Genomic DNA, 25,939 nt, shown 5'->3' with positions numbered 1-25,939 from the left:
CCTCATTGGAAAAGACACCAATGCTGGGAAAGACTGAGGACAGGAGGAGAAGGGGGTGACAGAGGATGAGACGGTTGGATGGCATCCCAGACTCAGTGGACATGTGTTTGAGCAAACTCCGGGAGAGAGTGAAGGACAGAGAAACCTGGCATACTGCAGTCCATGTGATCTCAAAGAGTCAGACAGGACTTAGTGACTGAACAACGACAACAAGGAGAGCGGGAAGACCTCAGCCAAACAACTAGCAAGATGGGAACACAGCCCCGCCCATCAGCAAACAAGCAGCCTAAAGACTTACTGTGCTCACAGCTACTTCAAAACACACCCCTTCACATGGTCCTTCACATCAGAGGAAAGAGATCCAGCTTCACCCACCAGAGGGCAAGAATCAGTCCTCCCCCACCTCCCTGCACAAGTCCCTGGACCAATCTCACCCTTGAGGAGGCAGACACCAGAAGCAAGAGGAACTACAATCCCGCAGTCTGCAGAAAGGAGACCATTAACACAGAAAGTTAAACAAAATGAAACATCAGAGACATATACTGCAAATGAATTTACAAAATAAAACTCACAAGAGGAACTAAATGAAGAGGAGATAGTCGACTTGAAAAAGAATGTACAGTAATGATTGTAAAGATGACCCAAAATCTCAGAAAAAGAATGGAGGCATAGATCAAGAAGACACAAGAAATGTTTCACAAGGAGCTGGAAGATTTAAAGAGCACACTGAGATAACAATGTAATAAGTGAAATGAAAAAATACACTAGAAGAAATCTAAGTTACCTAAGAGTTAGGCAGAAGTATGAATAAGTAAGCTAGAAGACAGAGGTGGAAATCACTGCCGCAGAACAGAATAAAGAAAAAATGAAAAGAGGACTGAGAAAATGTTGACCTCTGGGACAACATTAAATGGACCAACATTCACATTATTGGGGTTCCAGTAGAGGAAGGAAAAGAGAAAGTTCCTGAGAATGTATTTGATGAGATTATAATTGAAAACTTCACTAACATAAGAAGTAAAATACTCACTAAAGTCCAGGAATGACAGAGTCCCATACAGTAGGAAACCAAGGAAGAATATGTCAACATATATTAATCAAACTGAAAAAAAATTAAAGACAAAGAAAAGATATTAAAAACAACAAACAGCATACAAAGGAATCACTGTAATGTTATCAGCTGATTTTTCAGCAGAAACTCTGCAGGATAGAAGGGAGTGGCACATATTTCAAGTGATGAAAGGGAAAAACCTGCAACTAAGAATGCTCTAATCAAGACCTTCATACAAATTTTATGGAGAAACCAAAAGCGTTACACAGAAGCAAAAGCTGAAAGAATTCAGCACCACCAAACCAGCTGTTCAAAACAAATGCTAAAGGAACTCCTCTAGATGAGAAAGGGACCAGTAAATTACACTTGATCTTAGCCAAAAGGCTGAGAAGCAATGGACCAGTAACTTAAAACAAACTTGTGTATATAGACTGCTCAATCAGAATCTCATGAGAACTGCAAACTAAAAAACTACAAAAGATACACAAAAAAAGAAAAAGGAATCCCAACACAACACTAAAGATAGGCATCAAATCAAATCACAAGAGCAGAAAATAGAAGAGGACAAAACAAATTGATAACAATTAAACAAATTAAATTTGTTGTACAAAATTAGAATTGTTTTACAAATTGTAAAACAATTAAACAAAACAAACGAAACAAACAAACAACAACAAAAATTTGAAAACAATTAAAAAATTTTTAATAGGAACACACACCCAATAATTACTTTACATATAAATGGATTCAATTCTCCAATCAAAAGACATAGACTGGCTGAATGGATACAAAAACAGAGCCCATATATATGCTGTCTACAAGAGATCCACTTCAGACCTAGGGACAAATACAGACTAGAAAGTAAGGGGATAGAAATAGACAGACTATGCAACAGGCTTTTTTTTTAAGCCATAATAATGATACTCACATCAGAGAATAAAGACTGTTACAAGAACAAGGAAGGACAGTACATAATGATCAAGTGATCAACCTAAGAAGAAGATATAACAATTGCAAATATATATGCACCAAAAATAGGAGTACCTCAATATATAAGGCAAAGACTAAGAGCCATAAAAGAGGACACAAACAGCAATACAATAATAGTGGTGACTTTAACAACTGACAGATAACAATGGACAGATCATCCAGGGAGAAAATCAATAAGGAAACACATGCCTTAAATGGCACATTAGACAAGACGAACTTGAAATTTGTAGAACATTCCATCCAAAAGCAACAGAACTCACTTTCTTCTCAAGTTCACATGGAACATTCTTCAGTATAGATAACATCTTGGGCCACAAATCAAGCCTTGGTTAACTAAAGAAAATTGAAATCATATTAAGCCTCTTTTAAGATCATGTTGCAATGATATTAGAAATAAAATACAGGGGGAAACTGTAAAAAAAAAAAGCACAAGCACATGGAGACTAAACAATACATTACTAAACAACCAATCAATCACCAAAAAAAAATCAGAGAGGAAATTTAAAAAAAAAAAAAACCTAGAGACAAATGACCATTAAATCACAGTGATCTAAAACAATGCAATGTAGCAAGAGCAGTTCTAAGAGACACATTTATAGCAACACAACCTAACCTGAGGAAACAAGACAAATCTCAAATGAACAACCTTACCTTAAACCTAAAGCAACTAGAGAGAGAAGAACAAGCAAACCCCAAAGTTAGTAAAAGTAAAAATCAGATAGAGAGCATATCAGATCACAAATAAATGAAATGGAGATGAAGAAAACAATAAAAGAGATCAATGAAACTAAAAGCTGATTTTTTGAAAAACTGATAAACCTTTATTTAGCCAGACTCATCAAGAAAAAAGCCAATAGGACTCAAATCTATGAAATTAGAAATGAAAAAGTAGAAGTTACAATGGACACCACAGAAACGCATAGAATTAAGAGACTCCTGAAAGCAACTGTATGCCAATAAAATGGACAACCTAGAAGAAATGGGCAAATTCTTAGAAAGGTACAACCATCCAAGACTACACAAAGAAAGAAATGGAAAATATAAACAGCTGAATCATAAGTACTATAATTGAAACTGTGGTTTTAAAACGTCCAAAAAACAGAAGTCCAGGACCAGATGGCTTTACAAGCAAAAGCTACCATGACTTAACTCTGCATATCACCACTTAACCAAGCACATCACCAGTTGCATTACTCTTGCTCCCTGAATAGGCTCATGAGCTGCTCTGTTTCTGATACCACACCTAAGTGACAACTTGATATAGATAAGTTTATGATGCTTCTTTTGGGAATGATTCAGTTCAGTTAAGTCACTCAGTCATGTCCAACTCTTTGCAGCCCCATGGACTGCAGCACGCCAGGCTTCCCTATCCATCATCAACTCCTGGAGCCTACTCAAACTCATGGCCATTGAGTCAGTGATGCCATCCAATCATCTCATCCTCTGTCGTCCCCTTCTCCTCCCACCTTCAATCTTTCCCAGCATCAGGGTCTTTTCCAATGAGTCATTTCTTTGAATCAGGTAGCTAAAGTTCTGGAGTTTCAGCTTCAGCATCAGTCCTTCCAATTAACATTCAGGACTGATTTCCTTTAAGATTGACTGATTGGATCTCCTTGCAGTACAAGAGACTCTCGAGAGTCTTCTCCATACCACAGTTCAAAAGCATCAATTCTTCCGGCACTCTACTTTCTTTGTAGTCCAATTCTCACATCCACACATGACTAGGAAAAACCATAGCTTCGACTAGACAGACCTTTGTTGGAAAGCAATGTCTCTGCTTTTTAATATGCTGTCTAGGCTGGTCGTGGCCTTTCTTCCAAAGAGCAAGCATCTTTTAATTTCATGGTGCAGTCACCATCTGCAGTGATTTTGAAGCCCCAAAAATAAAGTCTCTCAATGTTTCCATTATTTCCCCATCTATTTGCCATGAAGCGATGGGACTGGATGCCATGATCTTAGTTTTCTGAATGTTGAGTTTTAAGCTAGCTTTTTCACTCTCCTCTTTCACTTTCATCAAAGGCTTTTTATTTCTTTTTATTTTTTTTCCATTTATTTTTATTAGTTGGAGGTTAATTACTTTATAATATTATAGTGGTTTTTGCCATTCATTGACATGAATCAGCCATGGATTTACATGTATTCCCCACCTTGATCCCCCCTCCCACCTCCCTCTCTACCCGATTCCTCTGGGTCTTCCCAGTGCACCGGCCCCGAGCACTTGTCTCATGCATCCAACCTGGGCTGGTGATCTGTTTCACCCTTGATAATATACATGTTTTGATGTTTGTCTCTTGAAACATCCCACCCTTGCCTTCTCCCACAGAGTCCAAAGGTCTGTTCTGTACATCTGTGTCTCTTTTTCTGTTTTGCATATAGGGTTATCATTACCATCTTTCTAAATTCCATATATATGCGTTAGTATGCTGTATTGGTCTTTATCTTTCTGGCTTACTTCACTCTGTATAATGGACTCCAGTTTCATCCATCTCATTAGAACTGATTCAAATGAATTCTTTTTAATGGCTGAGTAATATTCCATGGTGTATATGTAACACAGTTTCCTTATCCATTCACCTGTTAATGGACATCTAGACACGTGCACCCTAATGTTCATCGCAGCACTGTTTATAATAGCCAGGACATGGAAGCATCAAAGGCTTTTTAGTGCTTCTTCGCTTTCTGCCATAGGAGTAGTGTCATCTGCATATCTGTAGTTATTGATATTGCTCCAGGAAATCTTGATTCCAGTGCTTCATCCAGCTCTACATTTCACATGATGTACTCTGCATGTGTTGGAAGAAGCACAAGCTAGAATCAAGATTGCTGGGAGAAATATCAATAACCTCAGATATGCAGATGACACCACCCTTATGGCAGAAAGTGAAGAGGAACTAAAAAGCCTCTTGATGAAAGTGAATCAGAGTGAAAAATTTGGCTTAAAGCTCAGCATTCAGAAAACTAAGATCATGGTATCTGGTCCTATCACCTCATGGGAAATAGATGGGGAGACAGTGGAAACAGTGTCAGACTTCATTTTGGGGGGCTCCAAAATCACTGCAGATGGTGACTGCAGCCATGAAATTAAAAGACGCTTACTCCTTGGAAGGAAAGTTATGACCAACCTAGATAGCATATTAAAAAAGCAGAGACATACTTTGCCAACAAAGGTCCGTCTGGTCAAGGCTATGGTTTTTCCAGTGGTCATGGATGTGAGAGTTGGACTGTGAAGAAAGCTGAGCACCAAAAAATTGATGCTTTTGAACTGTGGTGTTGGAGAAGACTCTTGAGAGTCCCTTGGACTGCAAGGAGATCCAACCAGTCCATCCTAAAGGAGATCAGTCCTGGGTGTTCATTGGAAGGACTGATGCTGAAGCTGAAACTCCAATACTTTGGCCACCTCATGCGAAGTGTTGACTCACTGGAAAAGACCCTGATGCTGGGAGGGATTGAGGGCAGTAGGAGAAGGGGACAACAGAGGATGAGATGGCTGGATGGTATCACCGACTCGATGGGCATGAGTTTGAGTAAACTCCAGGAGTTTGTGATGGACAGGGAGGCCTGGCATGCTACGAACTGATTAGATCTACAGATATGCAGATGACACTACTCCTATGGCAGAAAGCGAAGAAGCACTAAAAAGCCTTTGATGCTTCCATGTCCTGGCTATTATAAACAGTGCTGCGATGAACATTAGGGTGCATGTGTCTAGATGTCCATTAACAGGTGAATGGATAAGGAAACTGTGTTACATATACACCATGGAATATTACTCAGCCATTAAAAAGAATTCATTTGAATCAGTTCTAATTCATGAGGTCGCAAAGAGTCAGACACGACTGAGCGACTGAACTGAACTGAACTGAACTCTGCATGTAACTTAAATAAGCAGGGTGATAATATACAACCTTGACGTATTCCTTTCCCAATTTGGAACAAGTCTGTTGTTCCACGTCCAGTTCTAACTGTTGCTTCTTGACTGGAATGCAGATTTCTCAAGAGGCAGGACAGGTGGTCTGATACTCCCATCTCTTGAAGAATTTTCCACAGTTTGTTGTGATCCACACAGTCAAAGGCTTTGGCATAGTCAATAAAGCAAAAGTAGATGTATTTTGGAACTCTCTTGCTTTTTTGATAATCCAGTGGATGTTGGCAATTTGATCTCTGGTTCCTCTGCCTTTTCTAAATCCAGCTTGAACATCTGGAAGTTCACAGTTCACATACTGTTGAAGCCTGGCTTGGAGAATTTTGAGGATTACTTTGCTAGCGTGTGAGACAAGTGCAATTGTGCAGTAGTTTGAATATTCTTTGGCATTGCCTTTCTTAGGGATTGGAATGAAAACTGACCTTTTCCAGTCCTGTGGCCACTGCTGTGGTTTTCAAATTTGCTGACATATTGAATGCAGCACTTTCACAACATCATCTTTCAGGATTTGAAATAGTTCAACTGGAATTCCATCACCTCCTCTAGCTTTGTTCATAGTGATGCTTCCTAAGGCCCACTTGACTTCGCATTCCAGGATGTCTGGGTCTAGGTGAGTGATCACACCGTCGTAGTTATCTGGGTCATGAAGATCCTTTTTGTATAGTTCTTCTCTGTATTCTTGCCACCTCTTCTTAATATCTATTTGAAGCTGTTTTAGTTCTGGGACATTTTTATTATTTTGACCAAAGATCCCCCCAAACTGATGCTTTCTAATTTCCCATCCAATATCTGGAAACAATAATTTCTTCCTTGTCTCACACCTTTGGCTATAACACACCTTAATAGTAAAACTCAATCAATGTTCCTGGAGTGAATCAATGGTTGAGTCTGTGACTCTCCTGCCCCCATTTAAACCCTCCTGAATAATATTGGATTCAATCAATTCAACTGGTTAAGGCAAAAATCCAATCAGGATTAACTGATGGACAGTCTGGAATCTAATCAGGCACCACTTTCTGGTTGGCTGTTTGTAGTTGGACAAGGGGGAAGATGTTATTAGAAAGGCCTATAAAAGTCTCAGACACCAAAGAGAAGATGCAGAAACTTTGCCTTCTGGAGTTACTATCTGGGATCTCATCCAGTCTTAGGGACTGAGCCCGCCCTGACAACCACATCAGAGTTGGTAAGTTACTGAGCTTAGTTAAGGACCCTCTTACATTATCTATGGCCAGCTGGTCTTGAGTTGTGTCATATAGCTCAGGATGGCAGGAAGAGGTATTTTTAGTTAATCTTTAACCATTTTTTGTGGTGGGGTGTGGGGGCGCTGTGCTATGTCTTCATTAGCTTCATTTGTGGATTTTCTCTAGTTGCACCTAGCAGGGGTTACTTTTGATTGCAGTGCACAAGATTTTCACTGCATTGGCTTCTCTTATTTCAGAGCATAGGCTGTAGATGCATGGGCTTCAGTAACTGCAGCACGTAGTTACGGCACACTGACTCAGTTGCTCTGTAGCATGGATCGAACCCTTGTCCCCAGTATTGGCAGATGGATCCCCATCTTCTGCACCTTGTTAGTGGTAAAGAACCTGCCTGCCAATGCAGAAGACATATGAGATGAGGGTAGTCCCTGGGTTGGGAAGACTGTTCGGAGAAGGGAATGGCAACCCAGTCTAGTATTTTTGCCTGCGGAATCCCAAGAACAGAGGATCCTGGTGGGCTACTAACAGCCCATGGGGCTGCAAAGAGTCAGATATGACTGAAGCAACTTAACACACATGCATGGGCCACTTGGGAGGCCCCTGGTTAGTTCTTAGCCAATGAACAAATGTAACATTTTGGTTTTGCCTCTCAGTGTAGTTTTGCCTCTTTCTCAACATTTTGATTTGTCCTTCAGTTTATATCATTTCAATTACCTTAAATAAGCAGATTTTCCTATTAATAAAAACAGCTGTTGGGAGTTTTATTTCTTGACATTTAAAATACATAGTTTGTGCAAATGGCATTCATTTTAGGGGTCTGTCCTTCATCTTTTCCAGCTCAAGTAACTGTGGGAATTGAGGATAGAGGTTGAGTTGTGTCACATGATGCTCCTATTCAGTAGTTTTAGGGCCATAAGAAAGTGTCAAAGTTTTCACCAAAATAATTAGGGTCAGCCTTCAGGTGTGGGGTATCCACTTCCCAGTTCATCATAATAAAGCAAAGCAGTGAATGGAAATGGATGGGCAAGTAGTTGGGCTTCTTCCTCCTTAGTACTTATGAGATTCTTGCTCTGGTCCCTGTAGAGGCAGCATTATGGATTTGCACCCATGAAAACTAGAGTAAAATTCTGGTAAACTGGGAGTCTTCTGGGCTTCCTTGGTGGCTCAGATGGTAAAGAATCTGCTTGTAATGTTGGAGACCAGGGTTTGATCCCTGGGTTTTCCAGGCCCGTGGGATCAGTGGATATGGCTATGAGTTGGTTCCTCTGAAGAGCGGGGATACCAATGAAGGGGTGCTCATGCTTGCCTGAGAAATATTCCTTCTTCCCTGCAAGTTTCCACAGGATTCTTTTGGAGAAGAGTCAGAATGAGTACCTGGAATCCACCCAGACTCCTGGACCAAGCAGTGATGAGTCTGCTGATGAATGAGGCCTTGGCCATTTCTGCTCTGGAGTATCTGCCCATTGAGCTCTTCCTCCTACTCTTCATGGAAGCCTTCTATGGGAGTTGCAGAGAGACACTGAAGGCCATGGTACAAGCCTGACCCTTTGTCCGCCTGCCTCTGGGGGGACTGATCGAGATGCCTCACCTGGGAACCTTACAAGCAGTGCTGGATGGACTTGATGTCCTCCTTTCTCAGAAGGATCAACCCAGGTGAGTCTGATTCAGACAGACTGGTAGAGTGAAGGGAGTCACTCTTCAAAGAGACAGCTGGGGTCAGAGTGTGAATGGCCAAGGGATAGACCAGAGGCTTCTGATGATGCCAATGAGGAAGTACAGAGACTTGGTCATTGCTGAACACACTATGGGAAATGTTTTCAGCCTAAGATGCAAGGGAACCTGAAAGTACACTCTCTGCCTCCTTCTAGTGATGCTTAATGAAAGTGTAGTAGTGGATAAAAGGAAAGATGGAAGGGGGAAAGGAGATGGAGGAAACTGAGTCAGAGAGGGAAGAAGAAGGAAATGTCAAGAATGTGAAGTAAAAGCTCAGGTGGGATGTCTGAGTATTTCCTAAATTCTGAGGCTGTGGTTTTATTTTAGTGGATCTTAAAACCATCTCTACCAATCTACTATTTCCCCCATAGGAGGTGCAAACTGCAGGTGCTGGATTTAAGAAATACTGGCCAGGACTTCTGGAGAATGTGGTCTGGATCCAGTGTCCAGGTGTCCTCAAGCTCATTAGAAAAACAAGTGGCTAAGAATAGGCCAAGAACACAGCGGACTTTGGCTCCCTTGGAGGTGTTCATAGAACTTCACACCAATGGAAGGACCATGGATGGATTCCTCGCTTACCTCATGAGATGGGTGGAGGAGAGGAAAGCTTCCATACACCTGTGCTGTAAGAAACTAAAGATAGAGTCAATGCCCAGAGACAGTATTATGAAGATCCTGAGTATGGTGCAGCTGGACTGTGTTGAGGAGGTGCAAGTAAATGGCACCTAGCGTCTGTCCAGCCTGGCTGTGTTTGCTCCTCTCCTGGGCCAGATGAGCAATGTGTAGACTCCTTCTCTCTCACACAGACGTGTCTGAACTTGAAGATCAGGAAGAACAGCATGTTGTCCAAATTACTTCTCAGTTCCTCAGGCTGCGCCACCTCCAGGATCTCTTTCTGGTATCTACCTCCTTCCTGGAAGGATGCCTGGACCAGATGCTCAAGTGAGTGTGCACCACTGGCCAGGTAACAGTGAACGCAACTCACCACCCTCCACCCCTCCAGGCACAGAACTCAATTTCACTGGTATCTGAGTTGGGGAAGCCTGCGCTCTTAGAGCCCAGGGGCCAGGGCAGAGAAAACAGAAGATAGGATATCAAAGGAGAATTCCTCTAGAATTTCCGTGCTGTTGTTCAGTCGTTCAGTCATGTACACCTCTTTGTGACCCCATGCAGCACACCACATTTCCCTGTCCTTTACTATCTCCTGGAGTTTGCTCAAACTCATGTCTGTTAGGTCGATGGTGCCATCCAACCATTTCATCCTTTGTCACCCCCTTCTCCTCAAAATTTTCATAGCCCTCCAGATTACAGGTGGACTAGAAGATATAGGCTTGCAGTATTTCTTTATCTACATCAGAAGAAAGGTCGGGGTGGGGGGACATGCAGAGGTTGAGGCACAGTAGCTGGCAAAGTTTAGAAGCAAGAAGCAAAAGCTCCTACTTGATATTTTGTGCCTAGCCCCTAGGGAAAGAGTTCAGGCACCCAAGGAGGGGAATGACAAACCCCTGCCACAGAACCCACAGAAGCTGACTGGGAGAAGGTGCTAAAGGGTCAAGAATGCAGACCATACACAGACTATTAAAAAACAAACGAAAAAAAAAAAAAACTTTTTTTATTGGTCCAAAAAAAAAAACCCCTCTAGAATGTCAGGCATACTATCTCCTTTGCTGCTCTATTCTGAACTGCGGTATCATATAACAACCCAAATCAAGGTAGGGGTTCAAGCTAGATAGAGACTCTGGAAAGGGACACCTTGTAGGTAGCTATAGACTAAGGGTTAGGATCTAATGGTTGGGTACATGATTTCTTCCTTAAGAAGGGATATCTTAATTAAGATGACTTGAAAATAGGTAAGAGAAGAGGAAATTGAAGAGGGAAAACTCCATGTCTGAGCATTTCTAAACCAAAGCTCTATACTTAACACTTTTGTGACCACTATAAGCCTGTCTCAAATTCCCTGTCTGTTAAAAGGCTTTTTGCTCCAGATAAGATAGTTGATATATGGGAAATGCATGATTCTGGAGGTGATAGTAGCATAGGAGCCAAAGGGATCATAAAAGTTGGTAGATGGTTTGCAGATAATGCAGGGATATAAGTGAGACCCTGCAAACTGCCATCTTCTGGGGATGTTGTGGGGCCTTGCCCAGACTGATCTTCTATGCATGTCATTCAGAAGCCTCACCTGGCTTCTGGACATGAATGCCTGGGGCCCAAGCATGGGTGGAAGGAAGTCTGAGTGGGAAGCATTTTAAGTATGTCTCTTACTATTAACATTCAGTGATGCCCATTGTTGATTGAGACAAGATGTCAGGCTTTGCTGTGAGCTTATTCTAGTCCATTCTATGATCTTCATTCATACTCATAAGGAAGTGGAATGTGTTCTACTCTGCTACATAGATGAGGAAAGAGAGTTTTCCAGGGTCTGTGAACTTGATCCAGACTACTGTGAAGGTTAAATGACTCAGGCTTAAATGAGACTGGGAATTCTGGGTAATGATCATTATCAGATGGACAGACCAACCTTGGCCTTCAGCAAATCTCTTGTCTCTCACCTTGAAGTCACCTTCCACCCCCGTTTTTAAGACATTGTAATTCTGCTTCTCCCCAGGTGCCTGACAAACCCCTTGGAAACCCTTGGAATAACTCACTGCCTCCTTACGAATTCAGACTTGACCCATCTTTCCCAGTGTCCAAATACCAGTCAGCTAAAGGGCCTGAATCTGAGTGGTGTCACCCTGACCTACTCTAGTCCTGAGCTCCTTCCAGGTCTGCTGGAGAAAGTTGCAGCCACACTCCAGGAACTGTACTTAGATCGGTGTGGAATCATGGATTCACAACTCGAGGCCATCCTGCCTGCCCTGAGCCACTGCTTCCAGCTTAGTTTCTTCAGCGTATGCGGAAACTTCCTCTCCATGGCCATCATGGATAAGACACTTCGACACACCTCGGTGCTGCCCAATTTATGTCAAGAACTGTACCCTGTCCCTCGGGAGAGTTTCAGCTCTCTGGGAATCCTCCAACTGAGGAGATTTGTTCAGTGTCGAGCTGAACTGCTTGAGATTCTGAAGGACTTGGGACATCCCAGGACCATCTGGATTAGTTCCAGCCCCTGTCCTCACTGTGGAAAAGACATATTCAATCACCCTGAGCCCATCACATACGGCAGCAACACCTCTGCCTAGGTGGGTGCATCAATCAAAAGCTTTCTTCTGAGCATTTAGAAACTGAAATCTATGATACTGGTACTTTGTGAAGGGAAAAGAGATCCATGGTTTCAGACATTTGCTCAATGTGAATGTGAAAAGAAAAGGTGATCCTGCAGGGTGCAGGACGGCAGAGGGAATATCTGATGCTGAGCAGTAATGGAACTTTGTGTATATGTGTCCTACAGGGTAAGAATTATAAACCTAAATTTCTGAAGGTGGATTCAAGCTTGTGACCCACATGTTGGAGCTATCCCCGGGTAGATGGTTGTAAAGAAATAATCAGAAATAAAGAGACGCTCAGTGTAAACCAACTGCTGCCCTCCATATATCATCTTTTTCCCCCCGTCACTTTACATTGCAGGAATCTTCAGATGCAGATTTTAAAAAATTCAGTTTCTGAAACTACCATTTTCACCCATTCTTTATTCTGTCTGAGGCATATCTCCAGGGTTTGCTCAGATTCATGTCCATTGAGTCAGTGACGCTATCTAGCCATCTCATCCTCTTCCACCACCTTCTCCTTTTCCCTTCAGTCTTTCCCAGCATCAGAGTCTTTTTCCCAATAAGTCAGCTATTCACATCAGGTGGCCAAAGTATTGGAGCTTCAGCTTCAGCATCAGTCCTTCCAATGAATGTTCAGAGTTGATTTCCTTTAGGATTGACTTGTTTGATCTTGAAATTCAAGGGACTCTCAAGAGTCTTCTTCAGCACCACAGTTTGAATGCATCAGTTCTTTGGTGCTCAACCTTCTTTGTGGTCCAACTCTCACATCAATACATGACTACTGGAAAAACCATAGCTTTGACTGTACAGACCCTTGTTGGCAAAGTGACATCTCCGCTTTATAATACATGGTCCTAGTTTGTCATAGCTTTCCTTCCAAGAAGCAAGTGTCTTTTAATTTCATGGCTGTAGTCACTGTCCACAGTGATTTTGGAGCCCAAGAAAATAAAATCTGTCAGTGCTTCCACTTTTTCCCCATCTATTTCCATGAAGTGATGGAACCTGATGCTATGATCTTAGTTTTTTTAATGTTGAGACTTAAGGGACATTTCTTACCTCCTTACATATTTCTATGTCTATTCAATGGCTAATACATACAAGGGTGAACATACTCAGTGTCCAGTGAGCCATTAGAATGAAGATTTCTTTGCAGGGCCCTTATTGCTGACTCATACCATGACCTTAGACATGAGTAATCCCCATGTTTCTCCTCTTGGATCTATAAGTTTCACTTCTTGGCACTTCTGTGCGTTGGGAAATGGCATTTCCGCACAAGGCATTGCTCACAGTTCTGGAAGTGGCCATCTGCACTGCAGATAAGCTGAGCCTCTGCATCTCACCAGCCAGTAATCCCAGTGGGTAATAGTCCTTGAATTATCCTAGTTGGACCTGTTAAGTTATACAAATTTCTCTGAACAAAAAACTAAAACTATATGGGCATGTAACATGATTTTTTGTTTCTCATTAAAAATTACATCCTTTGGGGGCTAGGCTATATTAATGAAAGAATGACTTTCATAACACCTTCTGTATCTCCCCATTAAGGAAGATGAGCATAGCATTTTTTGACACCAGATATCAGGATTTATACAAAACATCTTTCAGTTATGTGGCTTCCTTGCCTGTGGTAAGACACTCTAGTTGTTAGGGTTCTCCTGAGTAACCACTATGGTACAGCTGATTGTTGAACAATGTGTCAGTGAAGGGTGGTACTCCTACTCAGCTGAAAATCTCCATATAATTTATAGTCTGCCCTCCATATCCTCATTTCCACATCCTTATATTTCACCAACTAGATCCTGTAGAATGACATTTACTCTTGAAAAACGTTTGTGTGTAAGTCAACTAAGCATTTCAAACCAGTGTTTTCCAGGGTCACCTGTTATACAGAAACATATAGGAAGACTTCTATTATGGTAATGGGCTTTCCTGGTTACATAATCTGCTATCTGTAACCTAGAAAACCTGCAAAGCCAGTGCTATAACTCAGACTGAGAATTAAAGCTCAAAACTAGGTAAGCTGATGGTGTTAGTCCAAATCTGAGGCCAAAAACCTAAGAAGCAGGGAACTACCATTTAAATTTCATAGCATGGAGGCTTGAGAGCCAGAAGCTTCAATGTTTGTGGGTAAGAAGAGAGAGAGGAGAGAATTTGCCCTCCTTGCTTCATTTAGTACACAAGGACTACAAGATGCCCACTCACAATGGTGAAGGCAGATCTCTTCACTCAGTCCTTTCCAATACTTATTTCTTCCATAAACACCTTCAAACATAACTCATGTTTTACCAGCATTTTTTTTTACATAGGAACATTTACACAAGAAAATTAACCATCATAATGACCCTAAAGAGAATGCATTCACAGAAAAACTGTCTGCTGTGGTTTTATGGACTGGCATTGCTGATTAGAGGTGGGAGGGGATATAGGAATGGGGGACCTTAGGAAAGAGCTCAGTTTTTCTGGTGTGCCTGTGTGTGTGTGTGTGTGTGTGTGTGTGTGTGTGTGTGTGTAAAGGAAGACAATTATACAAACCTAGATTCTGGGATTTTCTAGGATTCAATGAGAAGAAGCACTTGGGAGCTTGGCACCCAACCTGGCATATAGTAAGACACTATTAGGTGGGTCTTTTCCTACTTTTTCCCTCCTTCCCACATGTAAGTTACTTCCATGTCTTTTTATGTTTCATGTTACATTGTCTGAATAAACCAGACATTATTTATTCATTCACCTACCAGTACTTTGGCCACCTCATGCGAAGAGTTGACCCACTGGAAAAGACCCTGATGCTGAGAGGGTTGGGGGCAGGAGGAGAAGGGGGTGACAGAGGATTAGATGGCTGGATGGCATCACCAACTCGATGGGCATGAGTTTGAGTAAACTCCGGGAGTTGGTGATGGACAGAGAGGCCTGGCATGCTGCGATACATGGGGTCGCAAAGAGTCGGATACGACTGAGCAACTGAACTGAACTGAACTGAAAGACATCTTAATTGCTTCTTTGGTTTGCCACTATAAGATTCTGTGTGCACGTTTGATGTGGGCATATTTTCAACTCATTAACTATCAAGGAGAAAAATAGCTGGATTATATGAAAAGGGTATATTTTACAATTATTTTTCTCCCTCGACAATCTTATCTGTTAGACATTATCCCATAAAGGGCAGGGACTGTGTCTCTATCACCCTGTGATCCCACAAATGAACAGCAAGCCTGAGGAGCAGTAAAAGCTTATAACTCCCTGAAAATCTTTAAAGTCAGTTTATAATGAAATGTTATTTTGGACTGAAATGCAAATCTGGGAAATGTCAACTTTAGTTGGCTATCAATAACACAGATAAGTTTGATATGGAAGAAATAACACTTGTGGTCAATACATTGCACAACATAAACTGTATATGAAACTGTCACAAGACCGGACCTTACGGGGCATTCCCGGAGCTGACCCCCCACCAAGTTCTCCTCCTGCCTCTTGTTTGTAGAGAACCTTTAGGCTTCTAGGCCTTCCTCGAGTTCCAAAGAATAAATATAAACAGAAAATACGAGAAAATGGGGAAACAGGGGGAAACAATCAAGCAACAGACAATAATAATAGTTTAGCCATTAATCAAATTCAAGGACCTTGAAAACCTCTTCGAGGGCTACAGATAATATTCTGAGCCATATCCTCGAGCTGTTTGTAGACACTGAAACTCCCACCAGGTGGAAGAAGTGAACAGCATGCTGACCAGAAGCAAGTAGACCATAGACCAATTGGAAGAAGAAGGTTGATGAAGTCGGCTTCCAATTACATCATCACCAACTAATCAGAAGATTGCCCAGGAGCTGCTTCCCCACAGCACTTTCCCTCACTCTGTCTTCAAAAGTCTTTTCCTGAAAGTCATCTGGAAATGTTTCCCTTTTGAGTAACTGGTTGTCCCTGTTCTTTGTTTAATGACTGTAACAAATCCAGCACTCTTCTCTGCCATCTCCATGTTAGTATATTAGTTTCACTGCATTGTGGTGAGCAAGCAGATTTGATTCAATAATTAAGGACAACTTTTTTTGTTTTCCATGCTTTTATTGGTTATGCCCAAGGAAGACAGGGCGATATTCACATTGTAAAAATCCCAATGATACAGACAGAACAACCATTTCCACTATACTTCCTCCTCATGCAAAGCCCTTCTCCAGTTTACACCTCCTGTGGGGAAACAGCATATAGGATGTAATGGTTTAAGATTCGCATAGAATTAAATCACAGTCTCAGAATTTTAGCAACACTCAGACTTCCCATGTGTGCTTTTATTTCACATTCCTAACATCACCTGCTGCTTTGCCCTCTTCTTCTCTCTCTGCCTCACCTTCCTCCATCTCCTTTTCCCCTTCCATTTTCTCTGTCTTTCTACTTCTAGTGCCCTTAAGCATCCCTGGGAGGAGGCTGGGACATGTACTTTCAGGTTCCCTTGCATCTTAGGCACTCCTGCACTGCTGGAAAGCATTTCTCAAAGTGAACTGAGCAATAGCCAAGCCCTCTGAGCTTCTTCATTGGCATCTTCAGAAACCTCTGGTCCATCCCTTGGCCATCCACTCTTATGACACCAGCTGTCTCTTCAGGATGTCTAGGACCTTACCAGGATACTTGGATCAGACTCACCTGGGGTGATCCTTCTGAGCAAGCAGGAAGCCAAGCCCATCCAACACTGCTTGTAGGTTCCCTAGTGAAACATCTACATCACACCCCTCCTCCCCCAAAGGCAGGCAGACATAGGGCCAGGCTTGCACCATGGCCTTCAAGGTCTCACTGTGTCTCCCAAAGGAGGCTGAAATAAACAGTGGTGAAAAGAGCTCCGTGGGCAGATACTCCAAAGTGGAGATGGCTGAGGCCTCATCCCTCAGCAGGCTCATTGCTGCCAGGTCCAGGAGTCTGACAGCATTCCAGACACTCATGCTGACTCTGATCTAAAAAGAATCCCATGAATATTTGCAGGAAATAAGTCATCCTTCTCAGGCTGAGTATGACCTTCATGTGTATGACTTTCTCCTCAACCTTTAGAGGAAGCAAATCAGGGCCATAGTTATTGCTCCGGCAGTGGTGGAAGAGCCTTCATTTACACAATTTACACTCTGGGCTCTGTTGGCACAATGACATAGGTCTACCCGTTCTGGCACCATAAGTAATGTCTCGCAAGTACCATGGAGATGGAAACATCAACCACTACCCTATTCATTTTTTTCCACATCTTTGTTTAATCATGCCTTACTTGGAAGTGGGTACTATGAGCCTAAAACAATCTCTTTTGGGGAAAAACTCTCAGACTATACTTAGACCCCTAATCTGTGGGAATAGGAGGGTCATGTGAACCAACAGGGCCTCCATCCTCAGTTTCCACAGTCAACCTGGCTGGGAAAGATTAAGGAGATACCACCAAAATGAATGCTATTTGTGCTCAAGCTAATTTTTTTTAATGTCAAGAGATAAAATTCCAAATAGATATTTTTCATTAAAAAGTAACTCTGGTAGGTTAAGGTCTTTAAAAATGATATACATCAAATTACAGATCAAGGTGTTTGCTGTTAAAAGCAAAGCTACACTTAGAGGCAAAACCAAAACCTTAAATCTATTCACTGAAAAGGAAGAAAAAGGAAAATCTCCCTGCCATGCCTAACAGCATGCCATCATTCAAGACCAGGTTACCACAGGGGAAAGCTCGATGTCCTTAACTGTAACTGTTATCTTACCAGCTCTGCTGTAGCTGGCAGGGAATGCAGACCTCTGTTCTGTTGGAGAACCCAGGCAGTGACTACAGAGCAAAAAAAATTCTGCATCTCTTCCTTGGTAACTAAGACCTTTCTAGACCTTTCTAATCACATTTTCCATCTCTTCAACTACTACCTTCCAATCAGAAAGTCATACCTAATTGTATTCTAGACTGTCCATCAGGTTAATCATGATTGTATCTTTGTCTTTACTCAGATGAATTGACAGAATCACATATTAATTCAAAAAAGAGAAAGAATGGGTGGAGGGCATGACAGTCAAGGACTCATTCCTGGATTTGCTCCACAAACACTGATTAATAGGAACACTGTTTCTAATAGGAACACTCCTTAGCCTTAGGTATAAGACAGGAAGGGTTTAGTATCTTCCTTAAAGAAACTAATAGTAAAAATAAATAAATAAAACTAAAAGCATTATTATTGGGGATTTTTAACAGATCAAAATAATCAAAATGTCCCAGAATTAGAACAACTTCCTAGAGACAATAGTTTCTTTCTCCTTAAAATCAGAATATAAACAAGTCCTTGTATCAAGTTGCCACCTGTTATGTGAACCAGTCATGATCATGAACCAATCAAGAAGCAAGAGAAAAGCAATTGGGGATATGGTTGGCTTAATGTCATGGCTTCTCTGAAGGAAGAAGATTATGGCTTCTCTCAGCTCATAATCACTATGACAAGTAAGGATGGCAGCTGAGGAGAATGCAGCTAAGTATATCTAAAAGTACCCAGTGAATGACCCAAACAGTGTGAAATGTTTTGTTTTGTTTTGTTTTTCTTATTAAGTAGGATCAAGATTAAAATTTTTTCTCTGAAGGGAGACTAGAAATTTAAAGGGAGTAGCTAAGAGGAGACAGTGTTAATCTTTAAGCTCTTTACTTCCCAGAAGGATGGGATCAGCTCAACAAATTGGCTTAAAAACACTAAATCTGAGAGTGTGAGTGGAGAGTGAGGCACCCAGCCCTGGGAACTCAGACATTTCCAAGTCTGAGGGCCACTGAGGGTGGACACTGTGATCTCTTTGGAAACTTGGAGCCAGGGGAGAAGCTAACATGGGTCAGTTGCAAATAACCCTGTCCTCAACTTGGCAGCTATTCAACTCATTCACAGATCACTTCTTGTCATGGCAAAGGAGCTTGCATAACTCATGAAGCTATGAGTCATGCCGTACAGGGCCACCCAAGATGGACAGGTCACAGTGAAGAGTTCTGACAAAATGTGATCCACTGGAGGAGGGAATGGCAAACCACCCCAGAATACTTGCCATGAGAACCTCATGAACTGTATAAAAAGACAAAAAGATATGACATCAAAAGATGAGTCCCCCAGGTCAGAAGGTGTCAAATTTGCTACTGGGGAAGAGGGGAGGACAACTACTAATACCCTAAGAAAGAATGAAGGGTCTGAGCCAAAGCAGAAATGACCTTCAATTGTGGATATGTCTGGTGATTAAAATAAAATCTTAATCTGCAAAGAACAGTATTGCATAGGAACCTGGAATGTTAGTTAGGTCCATGAATCAAGGTAAATTGGATATGGTCAAGCAGGAGATGATAAGAATAAATTAGACACCTTAGGACTCAGACAACTAAAATGGAAGGGAATGAGTGAATTTAATACAGATGACCATTATATCTACTACTGTGGGCAAAAATCCCATAGAAGAAATGGAGTAGCCCTCATAACCAATAAAAGAGTCCAAAATGCAATATTTGGATAAACCTCAAAAATAACAGGATGATCTCAGTTCATTTCCAAGGCAAGCCATTCAATATCACAGTAATTCACGTCTATGCCTCTACCATTGATTCCAAAGAAGCTGAAGTTGATCAGTTCTATGGAGACCTAGAAAACCTAGAACTAACACCCAGAAAGAAAAAAAAAAAGGATATTCTATTCTTCATTGGGGATTGGAATGCAAATGTAGGAAGTCAAGAAATACCTGTAGTAACAGGAAAGTTTGGCCATGGAGAACAAAATGAAGCAGGGCAAAGTTTAACTGAATTCTACCAAGAGAATGCACTGGTCATAGCAAACACCTTTTTTCAACAACACGAGATGACTTTACACATGGACATCACCAAATGGTCAATACCAAAATCAAATTGATTACATTCTATGTAGCCGAAGATAGAGAAGCTATACACAGTCAGCAAAGACAAAACCTGGAGCTGACTGCAGCTCAGATCTTCAACTTCTCGTAGCAAAATTCCAGCTTAAACTAAAGAGAGCAGGGAAAACCATTAGGTCAGCCAGGTATGACTTAAATCAAATCCCCTATGAATATGCAGTGGAGGTGATGAATAGATTCAAGGGATTATATCTAGTAAACAGTCTGCCTGAAGATCTATGGACCGAGGCCCATAATATTGTACAGGAGGCAGTGAACAAACCATCCCAAAGAAACAGAAAAGCAAGAAGGCAAAGTGGTTATCTGAGGGGGCTTTACAAATAGCTGAAGAAAGAAGAGAAGTGAAAGGCTAGGGAGAAAGGGAAAGATACATCCAACTGAATGCAGAATTCCAAAGAACAACAAAGAGAGACAAGAAGGCCTTCTTCAATGAACAGTGCATAAAAATAGAGGGAAACAGCAGAAGGGGAAAGACTAGATATCTCTTTGGGAAAATTGGAAATATCAAGGGAACATTTCACCTAAAGATGGGCACAATAAAGGACAGAAGTGGTAAAGATCTAGTAGACGCTGAAGAGATCAAGGAGAGATGGAAAGAATACATGGAAGAACTGTACAAAAAAACCTTAATGACCTGCTCCCTTAAGGAAAGCTATAGAAAAACATAGTACATTAAAAAGCAGAGACACCACTTTTCTGACTAAGGTCCACATAATCAAAACTATGATTTTTCCAGTAGTCATGTACGGATGAGAGAGCTGGTCCATAAATAAAGCTGAGCTCCAAAGAACTGATGATTTCAGATTGTGGTGCTGGAGAAGACTCTTAAGAGTCTCTTGAACTACAAGGAGATCAAACCAGTCATTCCAAAAGGAAATCAACCCTGAATATTCATTGAAACTATGTCGCTGAAGCTGAAGCTCCAAACTTTGGCCACCTGACGCAAAAGCCAACACACTGGAAAAGAGCATGATGCTGGGAAAGATTGAAAGTAAAAGGAGAAGGGGGTGGTAGAGGATGGGATGGGTGGATGGCATCATCATTGGCTCACACGAATGTGAGCCAATTCCAGGAGATAGTGGAGGAGAGAGGAGGTTCTCGTGCTGCAGTCCATGGGGGTCACAAAGAGTCAGACATGACTTAGTGACGGAACTACAACAACAAAAGGTATCCTGCCTCACCTTCAAGCTCCCTTTCATTGTTCAAGTAAATTGCCTACCCTGCAAGCATTCCCTAGCTTAGACAGTACATTACAAGACTTCTTCCTCCACCTCTCTAGATAACTCATCTGACATACAGGTCACTATAGCAATGATTCTTTAAGTTTTGTGTTTTTTTCAGATCATAGATTTAGGCTTCCCCAGTTCAAACCAGTCAAAACCATGGAACTTTCAAGTGGGCCTGCATAAGTGTACAGTAGATGATTTTTTTTTTCAGAAGAAAGCCAAAAACTCCATCCACAGATCACACTAATGCCACCATCTTCTGAACATGTATTCCATAAAAAAGCTTGTAACTCAGATGAACCTGCACAAAGCAGTGATTTCCTCACCTTTTTTCCTGCCTTTAATCACCTTGCCCTGTCCCTTCCAGCTCCTTATACTCTTCACCCATAAATATCCCCACTCGCCTGCTTTGAAGTGATAGGGCTCAGACTTCTCATGTTTCCTCATGATTGCCTTGTAAATAAACCCTCACTCAGCTTCAAATTTCAGAATTTAGCATTTGTCTTTCTGGACTTCCCTGATAGTTCAGCTGGTAAAGAATCCACCTGCAATGCAGGAGACCCTGGTTTGATTCCTGTGTAATGAAAATCTGCTGGAGAAGGGATAGGCTACCCACTCCAGTATTCTTGGGCTTCCTTGGTGGCTCAGCTGGTAAAGAATCCACATACAATGCAGGAGACCTGGGTTCGATCGCTGGGTTGGGAAGATCCCCTGGAGAAGGGAAAGGCTACCCACTCCAGTATTCTGGCCTGGGGAATTCCATGGACTCTATAGTCCATGGGGTCGCAAAGAGTTAGACACAACTGAGTGACTATCACTTCACTTGCTGACCACCGTATTGAGTATGCTCCATTTTGTCTATTAACCTATGAACAGCAAAAGAAATAAGCAGAGAGGTAAGAGACCCTCCAGACAGAATAAAGAATGTGCAGGAATGGTAAGGTTTTGGATCATATACAACTCCATGCCTTTTTTAAAAGTCACTAACTGGAGATTGCGGAGGTATAAGCTGAAAAAGAGAGTAATAGATCATGGAAGGCAGCGGTCAGTTTTCAGTGAGGGTCTCTATTCCTGACAATTGCTTTACAAATATCTACCCAGGGAAAATTTTACCATATGGGTCTCAAACCCGTATCCTGCTCCAGAAATTGAGGTTCATATTTGATTGTATGAACACATTATTTCCAAAAGTTCCATCACATCCCAGAGCCTACATTTCCCCTTGCAATCCTGCACCTCCACTGTATCAGCTTTCCATTTCCCATTCACATTGAGCTGATGTCTGAAACCGTGGATTGGTTTTACTTTCATGATGCATCTGTTGTCTAGATTTTAGTTTCCAAGTGCCCAGAAGAAAGCTTTGACAGATGTATCCAACTAGGCAGATGTATAACAGAAAGTGCTCCTCAGGATAGAATGTTTTATTGCCCCAGTGAGGACATGGGCTGGAGCTAAGCCAGATGGCCCTTGGAAATCCTAAATCCCACATAATCTCAATGAGTTTATCCCAAAACTGGGCCAGTCAGCCCAGGTGGAGGGCTCCATGAGAGCTGTAACTCTCCTGAGAGGCAGGGTAAAACTCCTCACTTAAGTTGATCAGCCCAGTGGTGTGACTCAGCAGCTTCTCTGTGATGGCCATAGACAGGACATTACCTCATAGACTGAAGGTCCTGAGCTGGGAACAGCAGGTCAGAACAGGCAGGATGGACTCAAGTTGGGACTCTGTGATCCCACACTGCTCTAAGTTCAGTTCCTGGAGGGTGGCTGCAATTTGCTCTGGAAGAACGTGGAGGATCTCAGTACTAAAGTTGATCATGGTGACACCGCTCAGATCCAGGCCTTTGAGCTGAAGAATGTGTGGGCACTGGGACAGATGGGTCATGTCTGATTCTGTAAGCCAGCACTTAGTTATTGCCAGGTGGTCCAAGGGGGTCCTCAGGCATCTGGGGAGAAAACCAGCAATTAGATCTGAGAAACCAGGAAGGCACCTGAGCTAAAGTTGTCAGATAGGTGATTGGCCCAAAGTCAAGGTCGTACTAACAGCCTTCTGCAGGTCAGTACCCAGAATGACCAGTCTAATTTTAGCCTGGCATTCCATCTTCACATCACCTGCAAACCATCTGCAGTTCTGTATGATCTCTGGCTTCTGCTCTACTTCCATCCTCTTAGAATCATGCATTTCTTAAATGTTAATTAACTTACCTGGAGCAAAAGACAACAGTTTAGGGACTAGTAATTTGAGACAAGTTCATTGTGTTCAGAAACCTTGTGAGCACAGAGCTCTTCTCTGTCTCTCTCCCTCACTTATTCTTTTTTCCTCTGGCTGCACCACATGTGAAGTTTAGGCAATCTTACTTCCCCCATCAGGGATTAAACCTGGACCTTCAGCCTTGAAAGAACAGAGTCCTAACTGTGGACAACCAGGAAATTTCCAAGAAATTCTCTTAAAATTGCTCAGGTCTGAGGTGATTTCCCTTCTTTAATGCTCTCTTCACTTACCTGTTCTCCTAAGTCATCTGACATAGATTTCCCTTCTTAAGGAAGAACCTATGCCCACCCTCACTGGATCGAAGCCACCCCATCCTTAGCTTTCTAATATGGCAGTGGCTTAGTTGCTAAGTCGTATCCGACTCTTGCAACCCCATGGATTGTAGCCTGCCAGGTTCCTCTGTCCATGGGATTCTCCAGGCAAGAAAACTGGAGTGGGTTGCCATTTCCTTCTCCAGGGGATCTTCCGGACCCAGGGATTGAAGCTAGGTCTCCTGCAGACTCTTTACCTACTGGACTATGAGGGAAAACCTAGTATGGTGTCCCTGTTTGTTCTTCTACCTTAACTTCAGAGGTGAGGTGATACCATAGCTCAGAAGAAAGCAGCTAAGGACACTGTGTACCTGACATGCCGGTGTTGTGTTCACTGTTACCTAGCCAGCGGTCCACCCTCACCTGAGCATCTGGTCCAGGCAGCCTTCAAGGAAGGAGAGAGAGTCCAGATAGAGATACTGGAGATGCTGCAGCTTGAGAAACTGAGAGGTAAATTGGACAACTTGCTGCTGCTACTCCTGCACTGTGGGCTCTTTGGGAACTTGGAGCCAGAGAAAATATAAACCTGGCTCAGTCCCAAATAACCCTGTCATCCAAAGGCAAGTGCTACCAGCAAAGGTTTTCTTTAAGTTTCTTTTTCTTTTCTCACTGAGGACACTTTCCAGATGGCAAATTTTCCCAGCCATTTTTGAGGTGTCTTAGAAATTAAATAAACCATAATTTCAAAGGACGCTTTTCAAGTATATTTAGATCACTACTGTTTCCTCAGACCTAGCTAAGTTCCACACAGATTCTGATCAAAGTGACACCTTAGGCACAGAAATAAAATTCTGTTTTTCTCTTCATAAATACCAACACCTTTTCTGCACTAAATACAGAAGCTCTTATTGGTGTTTAATGTTCTACCATATTCAGGGGTGACTTCCACTTTGGGATACATCATAGAGAGATTTCTTTGAAATTTAAAGTCATGCATAAAAGGAAACCATTTATTCTATAAGAATTTTCCATGCATCTCACCCACCCATTATTTGATGCCTGAACAATTCTTATACACCTGTGGCCACCAAGGTGAAGACACTTTGAAGGGTGTTCTTTGTCTTGGTCAATTTGAGAAAGATCACTTTCACTGTATTTCTCTCATGTATATAAATGGCCTTTGCATAAAACAAGATTAAACTGGATTCTACTCGTGACATATTAAACATAAACATAATGAAAAAGAATATATATGTGTGTAACTGAGTCACCTTGCTCTACAGTAAAAATTAAACACAACAATCTGATTTAACTATACTTCAATAATTTTTTTTAAAAAGCTTGGGATTTCTGTGATGGTCCAGTGGTTAAGAATCATCTTACAATGCAGGGGACACTGGTTCAATCCCTGGCCCAGGAAGATCTTGCCTGCCACAGGGCAACAGCTACTGAACCTGAACTCTGGAGCCTTTGAGTTCCAACTACTGAGCCCATGGGCAACAACTACTAGAGCCTGTGCTCCTGAACAAGAGAAGTCACCACAGTGAGAAGCCTGAGCACCACCACTAAGGGCAGCCCCTGTTCACCACGGCTAGGGAAGGCCCACGCAGCAATGAAGACCCAGCACCGCCAAAAATAGGAATCAATCAATCAACCCCCCAAAAAAAAATTATCTGAAGAAAACTCATGGGCTGGTATGAGAAACTCCAACAGTGGCCAGACTCCAAGTCGGTCATTCTCAGGTATGTGGGAATCTGAGGGATATTCAGAACCTTTCCTGCCTGAGTAGTCATCAGCTGTGGAAGTTGTGCCAAAGAAAATCATAGACAGACATAGCTTTAAGTCTGAAAGCAAATTTTATTCAGCCCCATGACAACAGTGGGCCAAATGGGGTTCTTTTGATGTTCCAAATTTGATAGTTTTGCACACACAGTTAGGAAAAGCCAAATTGATAAAATACTCTTTTCAGAATTCTAACCTTAAAGAAACAATTTAGGGGTAACTTGCATTTATCTCCCTATTTCTTTGAGATGTAATTGTTCTACCTGATCTTAGGTGGGTTTTTTTCCCCCTGACTATTAATATTTTGGTCACTGCCTTTAGGAAGGTACACATATGTTGCACATCTGACAATCAGTCAAATAGACTGGGATTCCGAGCAGCCTTTGGGCTGTGCCAACTTTCAAAGAACTTTGTCATCTTAATCTTTGTTTCACCAACTT

General features: G+C 42.0%; 1 pseudogene; it reads left to right on the top strand.

The window, feature by feature from the left end:
• Nucleotides 1-8,528: 8,528 nt before the first annotated feature.
• LOC122451709 lies at nucleotides 8,529-12,057 on the top strand (annotated as a pseudogene).
• The last annotated feature ends 13,882 nt before the right edge of the window (nucleotides 12,058-25,939 follow it).

The sequence above is a fragment of the Cervus canadensis genome, chromosome 13 (genome assembly GCF_019320065.1).
Source record: "Cervus canadensis isolate Bull #8, Minnesota chromosome 13, ASM1932006v1, whole genome shotgun sequence".
Lineage (NCBI taxonomy): Eukaryota > Metazoa > Chordata > Mammalia > Artiodactyla > Cervidae > Cervus > Cervus canadensis.
Note: the sequence above shows the minus strand (reverse complement) of the source record. Positions and strands in the feature narration are given on the sequence as shown.